The sequence below is a fragment of the Lactuca serriola genome, chromosome 2 (assembly GCF_051521515.1).
Source record: "Lactuca serriola cultivar US96UC23 chromosome 2, Lser_US96UC23_V15, whole genome shotgun sequence".
NCBI lineage: Eukaryota > Viridiplantae > Streptophyta > Magnoliopsida > Asterales > Asteraceae > Lactuca > Lactuca serriola.
The window spans coordinates 163,532,609-163,549,230 of record NC_136409.1 but is presented as its reverse complement, the minus strand read 5'-3'; positions in this window follow the sequence as shown (position 1 = coordinate 163,549,230).

Below are 16,622 nucleotides of genomic sequence, written 5' to 3'. Positions count from 1 at the left end.
AGTTTTACTGCCAGTCCCATGGGTTCTAAATTCCATATTTGGATCAGGTCTTTATTCTAAAAACTTCACTATAATCTAATAAGACGAGAATTTGATGTTTTTTATTTTATTCCAAATCCATTGAACAAAGTAACCCCATAATACTTACTTCGGAAAATAAATTGATGCCAATCCTCTTTTATGACATCTTTCACTTTTAACCATTGAGAAGGAGTCAGTAACTCTCGTTGCCAATCATATTAAGACAATAGTAACTCTAAAAATAACAAAATAACCCTGATAAGTATGTTGATGGGGTGTTTGGGATTTGTTAGTTAACATACCTTATGTTTTTCTTTTAAAAAAGTTTATTAGATTATTCGACCAAAATTGAGTTTTCAAAAGGACATCGTCCAATAAATTCCAGGCTCTTCAATTCTTCATTTCCGCATTCAAAAATCTCAAATTTACGCAGTTCAAAATCCAGTTATCTCTATTATAAGCTAAAAAATATGTTAATTCAAAGAAAATTAATTGTTTTAGCGCAAAATTTACAAAAGACGAAATTTATTGAGTAAAGATTAAGATGATATTTACGTTTGGAGTTGGGGTCACGATACCTGTATCCTTTAAAAAATATGTTAATTCAAAGAAAATTAATTGTTTTAGCGCAAAATTTACAAAAGACGAAATTTATTGAGTAAAGATTAAGATGATATTTATGTTTGGAGTTGGGGTCACGATACCTGTATCCTTTTCGCTATTAATTTCATTTATATTAAGATGTGACGTGATTCAGTTCAATATGATATTTTGCATCACTGACATTGACATCATCATAAATGTTCAACTCGGTCAACGGACCTTAGTTGCAACCTTGGTATGGGTGTTCTGTGACAACCCGTTATTTTCAATCTTGTAAAACTCAACCAAAGTCAACAAAGGTCAAACATATCTAATAAAAGTTAGCTTTATTGTTTTGTTAATTTAATAAAGTTAAAATAATAATGGTTGTATATATAAACCTTTAATTAAAATGTAGTAAGAATTAATAGTAAGATCATCCAAAAACCTAGAAGTCTCGCAAGTATCTTCTAAGTCTCAGACCGAAAACAGCTCCCAACCGAAAACCCTCAGATAAACCTTTATCCTCGCACCGAAAATCCCTCTTTGGCTGTAAACTTACCTCGGACCAAAACCCCTTGGTTCTCGGCCACAATCATGCGAAGCCGACTAGAGTTCTTGGCCGAAGACTACTCTCTCGGGTGGAGTTCCTGACCGAGAACTCCTTTCTCGGATTATGTTCTTGACCGAGAACCACTAAACTACCACATGTTTTCATTTATAAATACATATAACCGAAAACATAAGCTTATTCTTACATCTTTCAACCGAAATCTTCATCTTTTTCTATCAAGAACACATGCAAAATCACTCCATCCTCTTGATTATCATGCGAAAATCCTTTGAATCTTCTTACGATCTTGTGAGAATCATCCATTGTTCTTATTATCATCCGAAAACACCCACCAATCTTCATATATAGGACCTAAAACACCCAATATCACTAACTTTCACGAAGAACACACACACTATTCTAAGAATTTTTGTAACTTTTCTTACAATAATTAAGTGTTGTGTTGCACTTTAAACTTTACTAGATTATCTAATTTTCAATCAATATGATGTTAATATAAATTAGGATTCAGTTTTATCACGGGTTCTAACTTGTAGAATTAAATCTACTACACCATACCTTCACTCGGACACTCACAAAATGTGAGTTGATACCCCTACGTTTTCATAATTTTTAACTGTTTAGGGAGGGGGGGGGGGGGGGGAATACAAGTGTAACACAATAAAAATTGTGTTAATATCTAAATATTTTTAATGTTTATAATTTTTTTTCCGTTATCACAATTATATATATATTAAAATTATATGGTTAGGATTCAACAGACTTAGAATTGGTAATTTAACTTCATTTCCTGTTCCTTGTTTGGTTTTGGGCTTGAGGCAGAATTACTTATTCAAATGTCTATTTAATCACAATTAAATAAATACTATATTTATATAAGTATAAAATGGTTTTCAAACTTGTTAAACAAAAATATAAATTATGCAAACTATTTTAGTACCATTTGGATATAAACATTGGATTTCAAGGAAACTACAATATTACAGATTTTACAAATTTGACAAAGGTTTTCATTACAGTAAAACATGAATATATAAACTATAGTAGGTATAGTTTATGAAACCTACACATTGCTTTCAAAGTTCAGATTACAAAACAGACAACAAACATATATACTATAATGAGTATAGTTTATGGACATTATGCACTACTTTACATATTCAGAGTACATTATAGAAAAAAAAATATGTAAACTATATTAAATATAGTTTATGAAACATACTTACAGTTTGTTCATTACAAGGTAACTTTTCATTATTCTACGTGTAATCATCAATATAGCATTTGTGAGACACACTTCAAGTACTTATCTAACTACCAACCAAGTCCTGAAATTATAACCAGAGTCTCCTGGAGGGAGAACTTGACACTTGTCTATAGAGCTATATGGGACTGACAATCCTGCACCAGATTTGCTTGCAACAGCTAGGCTGGGTGGCCTGTGGTGACAAATGTCGTACTGATTGCACATAATGGTCTTGTAAACTGCGTATTTTTTTTGAATTGGAAAACTCCAATATACCTTTTTTTCTAGCTTGTTGGGCATAGTTTTCAAGTGATGTGGTTGCAACTTCACTATAACCAAGTCCCCTTTCTTAAAAGGAACAACACTTTGTTTGGAATCTTGTAATTCTATGTTACCTAATAACGCAATATGAAACATAGATGGAATGGAATCACATCCTGCATTAACATAGAGTGCTTTGTCATATACTCATATTTCCCTCACCTTGTAGTCGTATAGTCTCTTAGTTACAATTGCAATGCATCGTCAAATATTTATAATTCTATAAAACTGGACCAAGATGTTGCATCCTAATATTTCAAATCATCTCAACCACATCATTATCCTTCTTAACATTTTACTTCCTTTCTTTTAAGCAAATACCCACCTTCTAAAATTTCACCAAATAGTATTAGTATTTAATATAAAAAAATCTTTATAATTTTTAAAAATTTGAACTAAAAAATTATAAAAAAAAAGATTAATAATACCCAACTATTTTTCATTAAAATAAAATTTAAAAAATTATATAAACATAACTAAAAATTACACCCTATTCAACTTTACTAATTTCAAATCTTCACACTTCAAAGCTGCAGATTTAGATCCTTTGCGTGGATATATCAGGTCTTCACAAGAATCAGAAAGATTGTTTGGATACATGAATCTGAAATTGACAGCCAAAACAAAATGAAACTTATACTCTTTACCAAAAAATTGTACAACTTAGTAGTGTTCATCTAGCCAAAAGAAATACTACAAGTTTCTCTAAATAATAATCAGAGTATTCTTACCCTTTTTGTTCTTCTTTTATACCGATGGCAAGCAGCAACCTCCTTCTTCATTTTCCCCTGTCAAACACCAAAACCCAAATAGCCACACACACACACACACCACAAAAAAAAGCGAATAAAACACCCTTGATCGAATTTCCTGTCTATTTCATCAACATGTTTATGGATACCAATTGAAAAAAAAGGAAGGCTACCAATCACCACCGATCCCAAATAGCCCACCCCTCACAACCTTCACTTCTCCTTCCGTCGAGCAAGACCCACCGAAGTGGGTGTTTCCCCGGAGCAAAACACGGGAGGCGACAGCCCCCTTTGATCCCTTAACTTCGTACCTTTCCTTTCCTTTCGATGACCCTTGCTGCCAATCCCTACTGAGGCCTACCACGACGTCGCTGCTGACCTATCCCCTCACGGACTCTCCTTCGGACCTCATTCTTCATTCGCGCCTCGCAGCTAGACGAGAAAGAGAGAGCTTCGCTGCTTTCGTCTCTTCCCCTCCTTCGGTTCGGCCAGACACCAGAGAAGCCCCCTCATTCAATTGATTACCAACACCGAGACCACCTCCCTTCCGTTTTCGGGGGCGTATGGTCGCTGCCTTCGTGCCTCTTATTCCCTCTCTTCGTTCGTCTGCTTGTAGTTGTTCTTGATAGGTTTTAGCCATAAGAACTTTCCTATGTGCGCATGCAAAACCCTAATGCTCGGATCTAGGCTTTCTAATTAAACATGCTTTGAATCCAAGACTTCTAATGACTATTTAGGAATAAGAACAATGTTGAAACAGATCTTGAATCATACCTTTGAATTCCTTGTTGATCTTATTGTCTTGGAGCTTCTAGAGTCGCAATTGTCACTCCTCTAATGGCTTACAAACACCAAATAGCAAGGAGGATGATTTGGGAGAGAGGAGAGGGGAGGAAATCGGCCAGGGTTTCTATGCTTTAGATGAAGTGCCGATTTCCCTTAGCCATAGGGTCTATTTATACTTGTAGACTCCTTAAGGGTTACAACCTAAACCCTAATTGGATAATCTTCTCTTAAGGCTATCCAAATCCATTCCTTAGATAACTCTTGGACGATTTGAAGTATCCTTTAGCTTCTAGAATCCGTCCAATCCATATCTATATGGATTTCCAGTCTAAAGTTTAACTATCAAACAATTGACAGTTTATACCCTCTTATTTAATTAATCTCTTTAAGTCACCAAATTAATTCCAATTAATTCTATGACTTATATTAATCAAATAACAATATATTATTCTTTATATTATTCTCATAATATATTAATAATATTTACTCTCTCTTAATAAATCATCCTATCAAGTTGCTATGGTGAAGGCAACCCAAAAGGACCATGCACAACCGGGTCAAATACTTGCCTAATATAGTTGCAGCCTTAGACACTATTCCAACAGTCTCCCACTTGGATAAGTCTATTAACTATATGCATAAGTACAATTCGGTTTTCAATCGTAGCTCTCAAAGACGCTGTCAAACTCTGATCTAATCAATCTTGTCCTTTAGATAAGGGATCATACAGTCCTCTGTTAGATATCATGCTGACAATCCTATGGAATAGTTAGTCAAGCATTTAGGTTTCTCGATCTCTGATTTATTTGACATAGAACTTAATCGAACATATCAATTCAGTTCTGACCGGGCCCGGCACATAAGTCAAATCAAATCATCGAGCGGCCGAGATATCGCTTTTACCTTCTTAGGATAAAAGTTATAGATAAACTTCGACTTATATGCATTTACTTATTAATTAACCAACTATACACAACAATGCGTTTTATAACACCGAGTTACTGATGCGTTTTCGCATTATCAATGTACAATCAATTAACAAACAACAAACCATATATCTAGGTTTTAAGACTATATGATATTATCGTCTTGCGATCACCCTTTTATATCATATTCCATAAGGTGATTCCAGCAAGCGCGGGTTTGTTCCAATGCTCAAAACCAGTTCATAAGCACTCATGAACGTTGCAGCAATCCTTTGCTATGTCTAACACCATTTAGACAATCTACACACCAATTCATGACAATCTTCTTTCATATCTACTTCCAACATATGAACGATTGTGGAGAATTCGAATAATTCGATTATTCCTAATAATCTCAATTATTCTGGAAGTCAAAACATGCAAAGTGAAATAATAGTTAAACAATTAACATAAGATAGTAACATTACTCATAAATAAAACTCCTTTATTTAATCATCAAATGTTAATTACATTTATCTATTACACGTTTCTAACACTATCTAATCTATGCTAATATCATCCTTCAGCCCAATACTCCTAGCATGCTGCAAGTGCTTAACCCTACTCAGTCCCTTCGTAAGCGGATCTGCTGGGTTATCTTCTGATGATATCCTCTTCACTACGAGTTGTCCTTCTTCTACACGATGTCTAATGAAGTGATATTTTCTGTCGATATGTCTTGATCTACCATGATCCCTCGGTTCCTTGGTCAAGGCTACCGCTCCTTCGTTATCACAGAAAATCTCCATGGGCTCCTTTATGGCAGGTACAACTCCAAGGTCACCGATGAAGTTCTTCAGCCATATTGCCTCCTTCGACGCTTCGCTCGCTGCAATGTCCTCTAATTCTCACGTTGAATCAGCTACGGTTTCCTGCTTGGAACCCTTCCATGTCACTGCTCCACCATTCAGGGTAAAGACCCAGCCCGACTGCGAATGGTAGTTGTCCCTGTCGGTCTGAAAACTAGCATCACTATACACTCGCACCTTCAAGTCATCACTCCCTCCGAGGACTAAGAACCATTCCTTCGTCCTCCGAAGGTACTTAAGGATATTCTTTACCGCAATCCAATGTGCTCTGCCAGGATTCCCTTGATATCTGCTAACCATGCTCAAAGCGAAGGCTACATCAGGGCGAGTACAAGTCATAGCGTACATGATTGAGCCAACTGCGAAAGTGTATGGTACTCGGCTCATTTCTGCTATCTCAGCTTCGGTACTCGGACTTTGAGTCTTACTCAACTTGGCATTACTTTGTATCGGTAATTCTCCCTTCTTTGAGTTTTCCATACTAAAACGTTTTAGTACCTTCTCTAAGTAAGTATTCTGACTAAGTCTGATTAGTCTCTTACTTCTTTCTCTTACTATCCTTATTCCCAAAATGTAAGAAGCCTCTCCGAGGTCCTTCGTAGCGAAGCACTTCCCGAGCCAGGACTTAACCTCCTGCAGAGTCGGGATGTCGTTTCCTATGAGTAATATGTCATCGACATATAGAACGAGGAAGCTTACTATACTCCTACTGGCTTTGACATATACAAATGATTCATCTTCGCTTCGTACAAATCCAAACTCTTTGACTTTCTCATCGAAGCAAAGATTCCATCTGCGAGATGCTTGCTTAAGTCCATAAATGGACTTCTCAAGCTTACACACTCTATTCGAATGCTTCGGATCCACAAACCCCTCTGGCTAAGCCATGTAAACATCCTCAGCCAACTTTCCGTTAAGGAAAGCGGTCTTGACATCCATTTGCCAAATCTCATAATCATGAAATGCGGCAATAGCTGGCATCACTCTAATAGATTTAATCTTCGCAACTGGTGAGAAGGTCTCATCATAATCCACTCTGGGAGTTTGAGTAAAGCCCTTCGCAACCAATCACGCTTTATATGTGTGTACGTTTCCATCCATGTCGGTCTTCTTCTTGAAGATCCATTTGCACCCAACGGTCTTACGTCCGGGCACATAATCAACCAAATTCCAAACTTGGTTATCATACATGGATTGGATCTCGCTATCCATTGCCTCTTTCCATTTTGCAGACTCCAGGCCCGCCATGGCTTCCTTATAGCTGTTAGGTTCATCAAGGTTTATTAGTGTACCATCACTAATATACGTGTCCCCTTCGGTAGTAATATGAAAACCATAAAACTGGGGATGAACTCTAACTCTATCGGAACGTCTAAGAGGTAAGGATTCGTCAATCGGTTCAACCGGAGTTTCCTCTTCAGGTTGAGTGCCAACGGTAGAGGTTGCTTCATCTATCGACTCTTGAATCTCTTCAAGTTCGATTTGCCTCCCACTGTCTCCTTGGCCTATGAGTTCTCACTCTCGGAAAACTCCTCTCCTCGCAACAAAAACAACATTGTCCTTCGGTCTATAGAAGAGATATCCAAAGAATGTCTGCGGGTAGCCGATGAAAATACATCGCTCACTTCGAGGTTCGAGCTTGTCGTGAGTATCTCGTCTTACGAAAGCCTCGCAACCCCAAACCTTGATATGTGCCAACGAGGGAGCTTTCCCTGTCCACATCTCGTGAGGTGTTTTGGCAACCTTCTTAGTAGGGACTCGGTTAAGGATATGGGCGGCAGTCTCTAAGGCATACCCCCAAAAAGAGATAGGTAGTGAAGCACGACTCATCATTGAGCGAACCATATCCAATAAGGTTCGATTACGCCTTTCTGCCACACCATTCAACTGCGGTGTCCTAGGAGGCGTCAATTGCGAAACTATTCCACACTCCTTGAGATAATCGTGGAATTCAAGACTTAGGTACTCTCCTCCTCGATCGGATCGAAGCATCTTGATTTTCCTGCCACTGTTTGAACTTTTCAAAAGTTTCTGACTTTTGCTTGATTAAATAGATATACCCATATCTACTATAATCATCGGTAAAAGTCATGTAGAAGCGGTTCCCATCCTTTGTGGTTGATCTAAACGGTCCACATACATCGGTATGTATTAAGTCCAATAGACCTTCATCCCTTTCACACGTACTCGTGAAGGGTGACTTAGTCATCTTTCCAAGTAAACAAGACTCACATGTGTCATCTTCCCTAAGACCGAATGACTCCAACACTCCATCCTTTTGGAGTTGGGCTATGCGTTTCTTTTTGACATGTCCAAGACGACAATGCCACAACGATGCTTTATCCATACTAGTGGAAGAATCTATGTTCAAAACATCATTTCCTAAGTTATCAACAATCATAACAGTTTCATAAATTCCATTACATGGTATAGCTTCAAAGTAAAAGACACCATTTAGATAAGCTAAAATAGAACCATTCTCATTATTAAAAGAAAATCTAAAACCTTGTCTAAACAAACCATGAAATGAAATGATGTTTCTAGCCATTTCTGGCGAATAGCAACAATTGTTCAAATCTAAACACAAATTATTCCTAAGCACTAAAGAATACACTCCAATCTTGGTTACAGGCGAAGATCTTCTGTTCCCCATGATTAGATTGATTCTTCCTTGCTCCACATCCCTACTTCTTCTTAGTCCCTGCACATTTGAACAAATGTGATAACCACAACCGGTATCAAGAACCCAAGAAATAGCATGATTAGAATCGTTAGATTTAATTGTGTATATACCTGCGAAAGATGGCTTGATCTTTCCTTCCTTGATGGCTTGCAGGTACTCTGGGCAGCTTCTCTTCCAATGTCCTATCTTGTGGCAGTGGTGGCACTCTGCCTCCTTAGGGTTAGGGCAGGGCTTAGCGGGATCAACTTTGGTCCTACTAGAAGAGGCACCGTCTCGGGCTTTAACCTTGAGATAGTTCTTAGACGAAGCCTTCCTCTTCTTTCCCTTTCCTTTACCAGTAGCCAAGACAGGAGCAGCGGGTGGATTGGGAGTTGGTGCAACAGACTTGTCTTTGAAGTTGCTCTCAGCGACCCTCAAGAGACCTTGGAGTTTACTTAGGGTGACCTCCTCTTTGTTCATGTGATAGGTCATCCTAAATTGATTGTACATCGGAGGCAAAGAGTGAAGCACCATGTCGATCGCCAAGTCTTCCCCGAAGTCAACATTTAACTTGCGAAGGCGGTCGACATACATTTGCATCTTTTGCAAGTGCATGGTAAGAGATTCTCCATGACCCATCTTAGCGGAAATCATGTTAGTGAAAATCTCATAACGCTCTTGTCTCGCGTTCTGGTGGTATCTCTCTAATAGGTCTTGATGCATCTCGTACGGGTACATGTCCTCGTAGGACTTTTGGAATTAGGAGTTCATGGTGGCTATCATGATGCAATGTACCTTCGTTGCATCTCGCTCATGAGTTTCAAAAGCGGTGATTTCAGCCGGAGTAGCGATTTCAGGATTGATTTTCTCGAGCTTCTCATCGAGGACATACTCCTATCCTCATAGCGAGCAATGGTGCGAATGTATCTTATCCATTCGCTAAAGTTCGTTCCATCGAAGATGACCTTTTGGCAAAGGCTCATCAACATGAAAGAACTAGCAGCAGCGTTGTTTGCGTTCGACATCTACGATTAGAAAGGACAAAGATAGATTAGAATATAAATCCCTAATTATCACCCAATAAGAAAATTAGGGCTAGGATCCAACAATAACATTTACATATTAGAAAAGGGATGCCGTATTCTAACATGCAAATAAATTGAAGGTAAGTGAATGACGATTCACTAATTCTCCACCATAAAACCTAACAATTAGTCCTAAATGTATTGAGAATTCCTAGGATCGGACGAGATTCATTGAAACTATTCAATGGCATGTTTAAATCTCAATATGCCCCTCTTGTTTGTGACTGGGATACCGAGGATCACAAAGCGGGTGTGAATTACCATACAAATTCACATGGTGCCTTCATTGTAACGATCACCTATTCGATGTGCCAGTAAACCACACACGCTCCATCGAACTATGATAAACAATGAATCGCCCTTTGCCACCTTTGCTTAGAACCAATTAGTGTGCCGGTAAACCACACACGCTCCACTAACTTCTTAGCAAGGGTGCAAAGTGTAATTTCATGGGATTGCATCAATTCACTTTTCCTAAAGTAACTAAGATTGGGAAATTTTAAAAAATATGTGTAGTTACTTTGTATTACTTATTATACTTTTAATGAAAGGATGAGGTTGCCCTATCCTACCCGTTCGGCTAACGACCCTCCACCGATCAAGCAAGCGGTGGGTGTGAGTGTACACCCATTAAGCATCATTTTATAGGCCGCAACCTTATACCCACCTTATAGATCGGCTTCGTGAATGAGGCCTACTAACGGTAAGACTAGCATTTTAGTTATACATATATATATATATATATATATATATATATATATATATATATATATATTATTCTTGTAATATTATATTAGTATATGTCACACCCCAAAACCGGAACGGCGGAAACATTCTGGGGTGGATGACGTCATGTCAAGTATCACAACACATGCATTATAGTAATCAAAGTACAACCAAAACATTGCATTAATAGAATAATTTTACATGGTTACATTACAATACACCAAAGTAATACAAGTAAATATAAGTATGTACGGCCTGGCACTAAGCTATCTTCATCAACAGCTCCGAGGTGTACCTGTCTAATGCTAACCTGAGAATACAAGTTATTTGAAAAGCGAGTATCAGCATTTTTACAAATGCTGGTGAGTTCATAAGCATTTAGTGACGTTTCATTCAAATAACTTAATAAAGTAATAGTTTAAGTGTTTACTGTGTATTAGAGTTCTTTCCAGAAAATCCTATATTTTCTTTTAATAAAGCAGCCTTCTACCAAGGCTGGTCAGTGGTGTGTGGTAAAAAGTAGTTTTCCCTAAGTTGCTATCATTATCAAAATACTGAATTTGATTATTGAGGAAAGCAAACGACATCAGGGAATACTATATGCCTCAGCAGTGAGGACTGCTGACTAAGGCAAGGAACCATAGACTCCAGGAAATTATCAAACGAACAACACGCCTGGTTCAGTCTAACATGTGAAGACACAGACCCCAGAAGGTACCAAATGAAAGGTACAACTAGTAAGGTCTAAAACAGTGAATACAGACCGCGAACAATATCAAATGAAAGATACGTCTAGCAAGGACTAAAACAATGAACACAGTGAATATAATGAATACAGTGGATTCTGTGAATACAGTGGATACAGACCCCAGACAGCATCAAATGAAGGATACGTCTTGTAAGGTCAAAACAGAGGAGACAGACCCCAGACAGTATCAAATGAAGGATACGTCTTGTAAGGTCAAAATAGAGGAGACAGACCCGAGACAGTATCAAATGAAAGATACGTCTTGTAAGGTCAAAACAGAGGAGACAGACCCCAGACAGTATCAGATGAAAGATACGTCTTGTAAGGTCAAAACAGTGTGACTCTGAAATTGAATTACCAGCATACAGTGTAAATTGCTGGCAAAATACCGTTACCTTAAAGCCAATGAATTATAAGGTAACCCGGGATACTCGTAACCATACTGACTAGAGTACCAGACGCCCTACGAGCATCTAAGATGTAACATTTGTCACCCGTTGGCTTGGTAGGCCGGGACTGTAGCTAGCAGTTTGGGTGCGGGGTTGTCAATCCCGTATAGATCTATACACACAATGTCCGCTCTCCCTACAGGAGACTCTGGTTACCAACTAGACGACGGAGAAGGCCGTGTCCTGAAGATGCATCCCAAATAGTGGGTAGAGACTTCCAACTAGTGGGTTTCTAATGTAAGTGCTGAACTAGAGGTATAGACTCTTAACTGAATTGACTGAAGTAAACCCGTATGTCTATGCTTGTGTACATAATATATAAGTAATGAATCAAACGACCTTCGGATGGACATCCGATCCCACCAGACCACATCTCAACGAAGAAAAGGAAATAGGGCGGACAAGCCTTCCTAAGTCCTTCAATCATTATCTATATGCATCTATACAAGCACGGACATACATCTAACTACAAATGAGTGTGTATCAAGTAGAAGTGATTCTTGTGAAGTAGGAGTGTCTAATAAGTGAAGTAGGAGCGGTCGCAAGTGAAGTAGGGGTGTCGAGCAAGTATAAGCATATCACGAAGTAGAGACGACAATAAGTGAAGTAAGAGCATATCGAGTATAAGTGAAGTATAGTCGATATCAAGTATAAGCGAAGTGGAATCGTATCACTAAGTAAGAGTGTGAATAAGTATAAACGTCCATCAGGTATAAGTGACTTCAAGTATAAGTGAAAGCGTTACAGAGTAGGAGTATAAAATAAGTATAAGCGAAGCAGCAGTATTTAACAAGTAAAAGTATACGTCGAAAAAGGGAAACTTTGATGGAAAACCTTTATATCCGGAGAAAATCACAATTTGTATTCTTTTGTAAAATATGTTTGAAAAGCTTAGAAAATCTTTCATAAACCAGCTTAGAATGAATTTAGATAAAACAGTATAAGTAAGAGTTTTGAAACAATTGAAAACCATTATAGTGTCCTACTCGGTAAAACAGTATACAGTGGTAAAATCTTGTGCGTGCGGGTTATCAATCACATGTGATTGATATGATAACTGGCATGTTTAACTTGTATTCCCCCCCCCCCCTATAAAACATGTTAAAACATTTAAAAGGTTCATTCAGGGGTATGAACTCACCTGGTGTAAGTAGGTCCGACGAAAGTGCCGTTTGGGCGTTCGGTGTCACGCAAGGACTTGAACACACACAATGACCTATTTAATATATGATAACATATGTTTACATACAATTAGCATATTTAATACTAATTAAACAAATATACGTGCTCACAGGAGCGGAAAACACTTTGGTTAAGTGTTTGGGTGTCCCGGGTAGCGTTTAAGGGTGTGTATGGCTAAGGAATGGAGTTTACTCTCCAATAATAAACCCTTATTACATAGTTTACGGCCCAGGGACTACTCACCATGAGTTTACGGCCGTAAACTCATGGTGATGGGTTCTAGGGTGGTTTAAGGCTTCTACTTGCATCATGGAATTATTCTAAGTACTTTTCCTAAAAGGCATGAGTGGGTTCAAGGCTCCTAAGGGCTTTATATTGGAGTTTACGGCCTAGGGACACTCCTAAGGGAGTTTACGGCCGTAAACTCTCACCCTTAGAGTTTTTTGAAGTTTCAAGCCCTTATTGCCTTACTAGCAATTTATAATGAATTGTGATGTTATTTTGGGGGATTAAATCTATCATTTGGATGAGTTTTGGGGAGTTTACGGCCTAGACACTTGCTTGGGCCATAAACTCCTTTTTATCCCTCCATTTCTTGTGTTTAAGGCCTTGATTCAATCCTAGTATTTTATGGTAAATGTCTAAGGCCATTTGGGGGGCAAAAACCACACTTTTGGCACATTTAGGGGTGTTTACGGCCTTGGTATACACCTGGGCCGTAAACTCCTTTTTCCCTTTCATTTCATTGTGTTTAATTGTGCTAAACCCAAAATACTAAGTCCCTAAATTATGTATGGAGCCTAAGGGTGATTTGGGAGTGTTTTTGGGGCATTTTGACAAGGTTTTGAGGGGTTTACGGCCTAATCATGTGCTTGGGCCGTAAACTCTCATTTATGCCCTAAATCATTGTGTTTTGATGTTTAAACACTCCTAGGCAATTCCCTTAATTTATTTCCAAGCCTATAGGGACAAGTTTGGGGTCTTTTGGCCTTGTTTAAGGGGTTTACGGCCTAAGAAGGAGCTTAGGCCGTAAACTCCATTGTAATAGCTTCTAAGTCCGAATTTTGGGCTATAAACATGAATCAATATGTTTAGAATAGGCTAGGGTAAGCGGACTTACAATTTGGAAGCATTTGGTTGCAGATTCGGGGCGACAACGGGTCTAGAGAGAGAGTGTGTAAAAAGTCTCCAATGGACTCCACTCACCCTTATATAGGGTTCCGAGTCGGGGCTCAGTGGAATTTTACCCAATACTGCCGTTAAACGGGGCTTTTGGTCGCACCCGATTTAGTGGTCGTAACAATAAAACTTAACATTTTCCAAATAAATGGAAATGGGTGTTATGTGTTTTTATTTCCTTTTATCATGACTTAACGGCATTTTAAATGTAAACAATTGGGATGTTTATTAAATTGACGACCTCTAATTAACGGAACTTTTATACAGTGGAATATTCCGTTAACAGTAACGGGAAATGTAACGGAACAACTTGGGTTGTCACATCATCCCCCCGTTAGAGGGAATTTCGTCCCGAAATTCAGGTCTAGGCAAGGAAGTAGGTATGTATGGCCAAGTAGAGGTAAGGGAGTACTTCCTATATGGTTGTCCTCGCATTCCCAAGTGATCTCTGGTCTGTGTTTGTCATTCCAACAGACTCTCATGTACGGGACGCGGACTTCGTCTCGTGTAGCTAGTGGTTTCCAACTGGTGTATCTACGAGGTTAGGGTTCTCCATGGATTCTATCAAGATGAGTGACGCACGAAGAGTGTTGTCGGGAGATCACATATCATGTCTAAAAAGTGGATCGATCGGGTGTGAAGCTTACGGGGTATCCGAAGGTAGTAGCGACCTGAAAAGGGTTGGACCAAGTCTCCATGAGGATCTCGGATGGTCCTAAGCTCTCAGAATGGGTAGAGCTTTTCAGTACTAAGAACATAGTGTACTTCTATGGCAAGATCATCACTGGCATGATCGCCATTCCGAAGTTCCTAACGTTCCCTCTCATACTGGTAGTGTAGTCCTTCAGGTTGGTTCTTAGAAATCTTGAGTGGTATTTGGTTTCGTGTTTTCTGTCAACTGGTTGATAGAGACTTTCTAGATCTTCGTGTGGGTTGCGTGACTATGGTGATCGGTTTGTTATAGAATGCCTATCCCAAACTCGTGCAAAATGGACCTGCACTAACGATGCTACGGAAACCCTGAGGGTCGGGGAGATAGGGTTTCACCAGACGAGTGTTGGATTATCTCCGGAGGTGGTTCTAGTATCTCAGCGTGAGATGGTATTCGTGGAACACCTAATAGTCCAAGGATTCTCCAAGACTTTGGTTTATCCTAGTGCGGAAAGTGTATGTTCCTGCATAACCCTTCGACTAACACAAAGGCTGGTGTCAAGTCTATAACCTCTTCGGGATATGGGTCATGAGACTTAACGCAACTACTTTCGTACTTGGCCAAGTATTCTTGGCTGTGAAGGTTATCCTGTGGTTCTCGGTATCCTAGTGTTCAATTCGGAAAGTGTAATCCATCGTCTACAGGGCGACGACGATTTCCTCCTTGCGAGAGGGTGGAGGATGATAAGTACCACTTGTCTATACTGGGTGGACGAGGTGCATGAGTAGTGCGAGCATCTACTGCAACTACTCTTCCGAAGGTTCTGAGTTTTTCTCGGTCTAGGTCAAATCTAGTGGGTATAGGGTCTCATCACTCGGAACTTTACTAGCTCAATCCGCAGTGGTTCTCTTGACTCCGGCTCCTATGTTATGGAATAGGGTGAAAGCGTTTTGCAAAGAGGTCTGTGGTAGAGCTCATGCTTGGCTTAACCGCCAATACTTGATGTATGCCAGCAGTATGCCTGGTTATAGTGGTCAGCCTCATGAGTTCTATTCTCTAGGTTCACGAACCTGATGTGCGAGGTGCGAAGGGCCTCCCCGGGGAATCTACGGAGTATGCTTCGGTTGGTTGTCGTCTACTGAAGTTTCTACAGTGTCCTTCGCTTCGGTGTTCATCTGACTAAGAGGGGTCGGTCGACGGCGCGTGGTACCCTCTCTTGGGTACTTTGGAAGGTTTGAGATAAGAGAGACGATTGACGGATCGCATTAAGTTTGATTATTTGTGTTAGGTTTAGGTTCGGAAGAACCTTTCTTTGCCGACATGGCTATGGAGAAAGTTCTTTTTGCACAGCACTAAGGATGTACACATGGTTGCACGAAGTCAAACCATGATCAATAGAGTCGTCGAAGTTGGCACACTCCGACATGATATAAAGTGAATATCGATAGAGCCATGTGCCGAACAGGCACACAAGTTCTAGGCGTCTCGGGTTCCGTCCTATGTATCACTACCGCGGATACCTGGACCGATAGAGTCGACGCAGAACTATAGAGAGTCCTAAGTGTTTCCGAATAGAGTACCTTTTCATGAATGGATTCTCACGAGGCATTTCTATAATCGCCTCACATATGCTAGTCATGTATATTTAAGGTGGGGAGGATTGTTGAATAAGCGACCCTGCCCTAAATCCACAACCAAACGAGGAACAGGAAATGAGGTGGCATTCACTCACTCTAGGTCTGTCCATCTTAAATATACATGGCCATAACGTATATGTTTAGCCATTATAGTTTTACCTAATGAATTTTAAATTTTATAACAGTGCTGCAACTTTCGTCTTACTGGGAAGAATTTACATTTGAATTAGTCTTTTATTGTTCTTA